Source organism: Humulus lupulus, chromosome 1 (genome assembly GCF_963169125.1).
Source record: "Humulus lupulus chromosome 1, drHumLupu1.1, whole genome shotgun sequence".
In the NCBI taxonomy this organism is placed as follows: Eukaryota; Viridiplantae; Streptophyta; class Magnoliopsida; order Rosales; family Cannabaceae; genus Humulus; species Humulus lupulus.
The window spans coordinates 161,279,401-161,286,176 of record NC_084793.1 but is presented as its reverse complement, the minus strand read 5'-3'; the positions used below and the strand labels follow the sequence as shown (position 1 = coordinate 161,286,176).

General features: G+C 34.7%; 1 long non-coding RNA gene across 2 annotated transcripts; it reads right to left on the bottom strand.

The window, feature by feature from the left end:
- LOC133799815 (uncharacterized) lies at positions 1-4,643 on the bottom strand. Of its 2 annotated transcripts, XR_009876432.1 has the most exons (3): positions 4,018-4,643; positions 1,598-2,542; positions 1-300 (listed from the first exon to the last, which is right to left on the bottom strand). It is a non-coding gene; the product is annotated as an uncharacterized LOC133799815 (long non-coding RNA). The 2 variants fall into 2 exon arrangements; XR_009876431.1 differs by having other exon boundaries at positions 215-2,542.
- Between the last annotated feature and the right edge of the window lie 2,133 nt (positions 4,644-6,776).

Below are 6,776 nucleotides of genomic sequence, written 5' to 3'. Positions count from 1 at the left end.
TGCATTTAATCACGTAATTGCATAATAAATCAATTATGGCCCTCCTGGCCCCCTAATCCAGGCATAAACCACATTAGGGAATTTGAGACATTACACCAGACATCTAACACTAAAACCATAACTCAAGGTCTATAAAAATGCGGAAAATTTCAATATTTTGAACCTTAATAGCACATGGTTATTTACAAAGTTGAATTAAACTAAACTTATTCAATAATACAAGACTTCTAAAAATACCATCCATAAAAGTCATTGTTACTAAGTCCAAAGTCCACAAGAGATCCAAGTATCAAGCCACACCTGAAAAGGAGGAAACAACAAATTAATGAGCTCACACCCAGTAAGTAAATCCCATGCATTGAATGTATGCCTATATACTTATATTGTAACTTGATGATGCATGGCAGGATAACATAGCCATGAGTGTAACATGCATAGGACACTCATATGTGTCCACATTCGGTCATCATTAATTCATACACTATAAATTCATGCTCCAATAATCAATTATAAATTTGACAAAGTAGTGGCCACAAGTATTAACTACTAAAAGAAAATAGCATAGGATTATGTTAATCCAATATCATAGTACTATGCAAAATAAAATCCCTCAACTAGGGTTCCGCTATAACCTTTCACTAAGGGGTGGCAACAAGTTTAGTAATTACGGTGATACCACACCCTCAAGACCGCAATGGTCAAAACGTTATTTCGTGCCAATGCTAAGGTCTATGATAATCTCAGGAGCACCTATTTACATAAACCCTAACTGGGAACTTTTACCTTCCTACCCCACTACTATTAATTTCGTGACTATCACATGACTATAATCTCCCTTAAAGAGCCTTTAGCTATTCTATAACATATTCTGTATAAAGGCTCGGGAATCAACACTCTAACCAACATACAAAATGTTAGCAGTGTACACAAATCCTGAGGCTAAAGAAAGAGACACCTAAATTAGGTCACAAGGCTAACTGGACAACGATAAACTATGTGTACTCTTTAGCATGTTAAGACTGGTCATGGAGTATGATCAAACTCTTACAAGTCCTTGACACAATTTCCTAAATTGGGTTTACTAATCACATCATTTGACTGATCACCTCTATTGAACAAAAATTTGAGTATTGAATTCAAATCGTTCATGACTTGCACCAAGTCTAATATTACAGCAGCCGTTCAACTCACAGAGATAATAACTAATAATATTATCAACCTGCACGCAGAAAATTCTAGAACAAGTAGATATAAGATATAAATGCATAACACCATTATACAATGGCTACAAAAATCACTGAAGATTTATAAAATTATAAAGAGGTATTCGGGCACCTCTTAGATCACAACTACTAAAATCACGAGTTATTTTCTACTTGTTTAAATCATTTCATTGGCCGACCATGCTTCCCCTACCCCGGTCACCAGCTCGAGTGCTAGTATTACCTAGAAATCATTGGATTTACAACAGCGTGGTCCTAGTACACACACTGGATTTCACAATAACACAACAATTAAATCATCCTGGTAACTAGCCGGATTCACATTTCCATAAAAAATTCACACACCAACCGGACTCCCCCCGCCCTCTGAGTACCTTGGTTACGAATCAATAGACATTCGACCATGCTTCCCCTACCCCGGTCATCAGTCCATAGTCAATCGACCGTGCTTCCCCCTACCCTGACCATCAGTTCATAGCCAATCAACTGTGCTTCCCCCTAACCCGGTCTTCAGCTCGAATAGTCAATCAACCGTGCTTCCCTCTACCTCGACCATCAGTTCATAGCCAATCGACTGTGCTTCCTCCTACCTCGGTCATCAACTCGAATAGTCAATCAGCTGTGCTTCCCCCTACTCTGGCCATCAGTCCACAGCCAATCGACTGTGCTTCCCCTACCCCAGTCATCAGCTTGAGTACAAGTATTGCCTAGTAATCAATGGATTTCATTGAAACATTTTGTACACTTATTAGTACCCCTAGCCATTACTAATTCAGCCCTTAATCAATCTAGTGTAAATAACTAGAACAAACAATACACTAGCATGTTTCATGTTGCAGCCAACAAAGTCAAGATTAACTTACAACACAACAATTTACAAAGTTCTCCCTAGTCATACCAACTGCAGAGCATCGAGAGACGCAAAACTCATTCATCAAAAAAGTACCCATAGATATAAAATCAAACCATGCTTGCATAATCATAAAGTTTGTCATTCTTAATTACATAGACAAAGCAACTACAAGTACAAAATCAATTATATTAAAAATTTCCTAAAAAAGCACTTGCATTCACATATCACTCTTTCTCAATTATTGAAACACCTCATACCACATAACCAGGAAACACGTACATGTTCATAGAGTTTGCGTCTTAATAATATCTAAGAGTACATAAGTCATGCAGTTTATATACATCCATTTAATCAACATATGAGCAAGTAAAACATGTATGGTGAGATTTACTTATCTCAGGTCCGTAGATATATAAGATTGCTCAGCAAGAGCAATCAACCAAGATTTTTCCCATAGTCTTTAATCCTATCAAAGGATCGTAATTGAGTTAATCACTAACCCACCAAATTATTCACTTTTAAAAAAAATCTAGTGCATACTAAGGGTGACAAAATTAACAAAATGATAATATTAGTTATCATTTAATAATGACCCTAACTTCAAAGTCTAACCATTTAATAAATAATACAATCACATAAAACTTTATTATTATTAGTATTGACCCAAGTTATACTAATATTCATATTGATAAAACAATAATACAACAACTCACGTAAAATATCAAAGCAGTATAAGTATAGCTGATTTAAAACAGAGTCCATAATTATGGATAATTTCTCTAGGCCCATAACCTATTAACTTAATTCAAGTGGTTAGAACAAATAGCTTGAATCTCAAACTTCTAAGCCTTGAATTGATTTTCTTGGAAACCTTTAATTTATTCTTTCAAAAAAATACATAATGAACCACAATAGATTATTCTTTCAACTAGAAACTCTTGGTTTTATTATAAAAATTTGAGTAATCAATTAAGTTGTGATAATAATATCGTTCATTGGTTTCCTTTATAGAAATTATTGTCATTAAAATGGTCCAAGATCATAAGTTTGAAAATACTGGAATTAAACAATTTTAAGTCCATTTGCCTCTTTCTTTTCAATCCTCCCAAAATCGGGAGTTATCCATTTTCCTTTTTATAACAATTCAAATTTCATTATAAAAATCACATTGATATAATCATAATAAAACATTATTTACACACAAGAAATCCTTACTAATATAATTATTAATAACAATAATTATACTCAAAATGGTAAGCTTCCTTCACACAAAATCCATCTAGACGCTATTTTATTTTCAATTGAATAATTGTTCTTCATAATTTTCCTTTAAGGATCTAGATGATTTCCCGTTAAAGTGCTCGGGTCCTTAAATCAACAATTTTGGGAATTAAATGTGTATTAAGTCATAACTTATGGTAGTTAGAAATATAAATTCCTTTTAATAAAATAACGACCTTATTATGAAAATTGTCATTAATTTTAAAATCATGGATTGCCTAGGGTATTAACTTGACACTATCATGAAAGCCTACAATACTATGCTGCCTACAATACTTCTTAATAGAGAACTACTTTAGCCTTGAGCAATATTAGAATACAACTTAAAATCCATATTCATAATTTGCTAACCTTCAGAAATCACTATCCTAATCAATTCTAAAACAACATTTGATTTATAAAATTTGCTTAGCACGAGTCCATACATTTTTAGAAAATGGGCAGCATAACTACTGCAAATCGGGCATCCCCAAATTTTAAAAAATCTCTAAGCAAGGCATATAACAGTTCCAAAGCAGTCCAATAAAATCACCGTTCAACTCAGTATACTAATTAACTCTTAAAATATACTATGACCAAACACAATTGCGTTGTAGTTTCCTAACTCGCAATTAATTTCAAAACTAAAAAACAATTATAATCTGATTTAGGAATTTATACCACAGCGCTCTGGATAGTGCAAAGAGGTTGAGGATGATGTTGGGAGCTCGAGACAAACCTTGAAACACCCAGAAGTGGTTGCTGGCCGAGACCCTCACCGAAGCTCCGGCGACGACGGCGGCAGCACCACCCCATGGTGGTGGTTCGGGAAAACAGTGGCTGGGCTTCGAAGCCTAAGGCTTGGGGAACATCAGGGTGGTAGCGATTTCTCTTAAGTCCGACCGTGTTTGGATTGGAGCCAAAACCTCTTGGAAATCCATGGATTTTTGGCGAACACAAAAACTGAAATCCGGTGACAGTTGAGTCCGATCTCCATATGGGTTTTGAAGCCCAAAGATCTATTGTAATGGTTTGGCTTGTGGAGGCTTGAGGCAGTCGGAATCTCGCTGGAAAGTGCAAGAGGCGGACGACTTCGAATCATTGGTTGACAGCCCTGGGAGGTGCGTACGGTGGTGAGCTCGCGGGGGTCGACGTTTTGAGGGCCGACGGTTAGACTGAGCTAGCGCATGTCCAACTCCGGCGATGGGACGACGACCGTTCGGGCTTGGTAGAGGCAACGCAGTACTGAGTAAGAGAGAGCTTAGGGAAGAGAGAGGGAGAAGAGGGAAAGAGAAAAGGCTGTAGGGTTTCAGATTTTCTTTTTATCGTAAAAAATTTCTTATTTATTTAATTAAAACAATCTAATTTTTAATATATTAATTTATTTTAATTATCAAAATTTCTTTTTATTTAAATTAAAAACATCTTGATATTTATTTCTAATAAAAATATACCAATGGGGTGATCAAAATAATCTCGTAATTTACAACATAAGTCTTTAATTCTTGATAAATCTCATTATCAATTTAGAGATTTTTTTTCCAATAATTAATAATAATACAAATAAAAAATAAAACTATTTAAAATCCAATTATTTTGCATTTCTAAACTTTAATACAAATTATTATTTATTCTAATGAATATTACGTAATTTGGGACATAAAACTCAATTTATTAGCCCAGTATATAATTAAATCAATACTGATTTTAATTTTCATAATTTTCCAATTAAATCACCTTTTTAAATAAATATTATTTTTCTCTTAAAATTCTCAAGGTAGAATTTGCGGGATGTTACATCTATGTTGCAAATTATTAATTTGTAATTTTTTTATGAATATATTTATAAAATATATTAAATTATATTAAAAAATATAAAAAAATTTCGTACTTGATTATAAAAATTGTATTAGATGAGACAACAATTTTTGTAGAAATGTCATCTCTTGTTAAAAGTAGACATGCTACAACAGTCTCACCAGAACTATCGTCTCATGTAAGTTTGAATTTGCATGACACAACAATTCAGTGACTATTGTTGTAACATGTCTATTTTTGACACGAGGCAATGGTTTTACGAAAACTGTTGTCTCTCGTTTGTTGCCTAAGTACAATTTTGTAGTAGCGGTTGCATGCATAAGATTATACAACTTAGTGGAACTCTGGATTCCAAGCTAACAACAAACCTTACCACCATGCATGCATAAAACATACATCATAAACACAATATTACAGGCCAAATGAAGAACATGACACACTCATACAAAACAGACTTCCTATGCTTGTACAAAGCATAAACCAAAGTTCACTAGAGTTTTACCTTAGTTGCTCTAGTTTTTGGTTGTGTGTGCTCCTCCTAGGTTTCAGGCCTCACCATTATCCTTTAATACCTTCAAACCTCTCCCAAAACATCACCAAGTTAGATCATAACCCAAGAAAACAAAAGGAAACAATAGAAGAAATGGACATCTTGAAACTAGAGGGTTACCTCCTTGATGATCAAGGTTGCATGCAAGCTTACTAAGTGAGCTTGAGAGAATTTTGGCTGTCTTGAGCTTCTAGACCCTAGAACCATTGTTAAAATTGGTTAAAACTCCGAGATCATAATGCATAAATAGAGCCCTAGGCTTCGGCATAGAGAAGAACACAAAGAAAGGGTATAATAACTCACCATGAAACTTGGTTTCTCAAGCTTCCATGGAGGTTTCCTTGAGAAAACAAGAGAGAGAGAGAGCAACGAAATTGAGAGGGAGAGAGAGATCAGAGTGCTCTGAATTTTTCAAAGTTTGATTGAAAGAAATGAGAGAGAGAGAGAGAGAGAGAGAGGGGGGGGGGGGGGGGGGTAGGGTGGTTGCCAAGTGAGAGGGTGAGTGATGTGATGTGGGTTGGGGTGGAGTCGCTTCCTAAGCTCAACAAGTGTCACATGACATTATATAGAGTTGACCACAACATGTGATTAGCCTAATACACTCAGCCACTTCCTAATGATCCCTCAATTTCCCATTTTGATTTAAATAATTAACTTAAAATTTTAAAATTATAGTGCATTATCAGATTTTGGCATGAGTGCCTTTTGAAATATGCCTAAAAGTCCACGTAAGGGGTGGTTGAGCCCAAAAATAAGGCCCAAGGGTGGTATAAACCTAAAACCCATTAAACATGATAAAAATGTAAATATAGCCATCCAAAATGTCATCAAAGTCCCCTTATGGCATTTGTGGAAATCATTTTAATTTGTTTACAAGAATAAGGCAAAATAAACATTTTCTCTCAAATTACATATTAGGATTCTTTTATAAGAATTTTCATTTAAAATTCTCTCATAGTATTCTTAATATTCCTATGCCCAAAGTAAATGTTTTCTCCATAATTATTTATTTTCCAATATTTATTATTCGAGATTTTATCAGTGTAAGGTTTTTGTTTCGGTCCGGGACCGA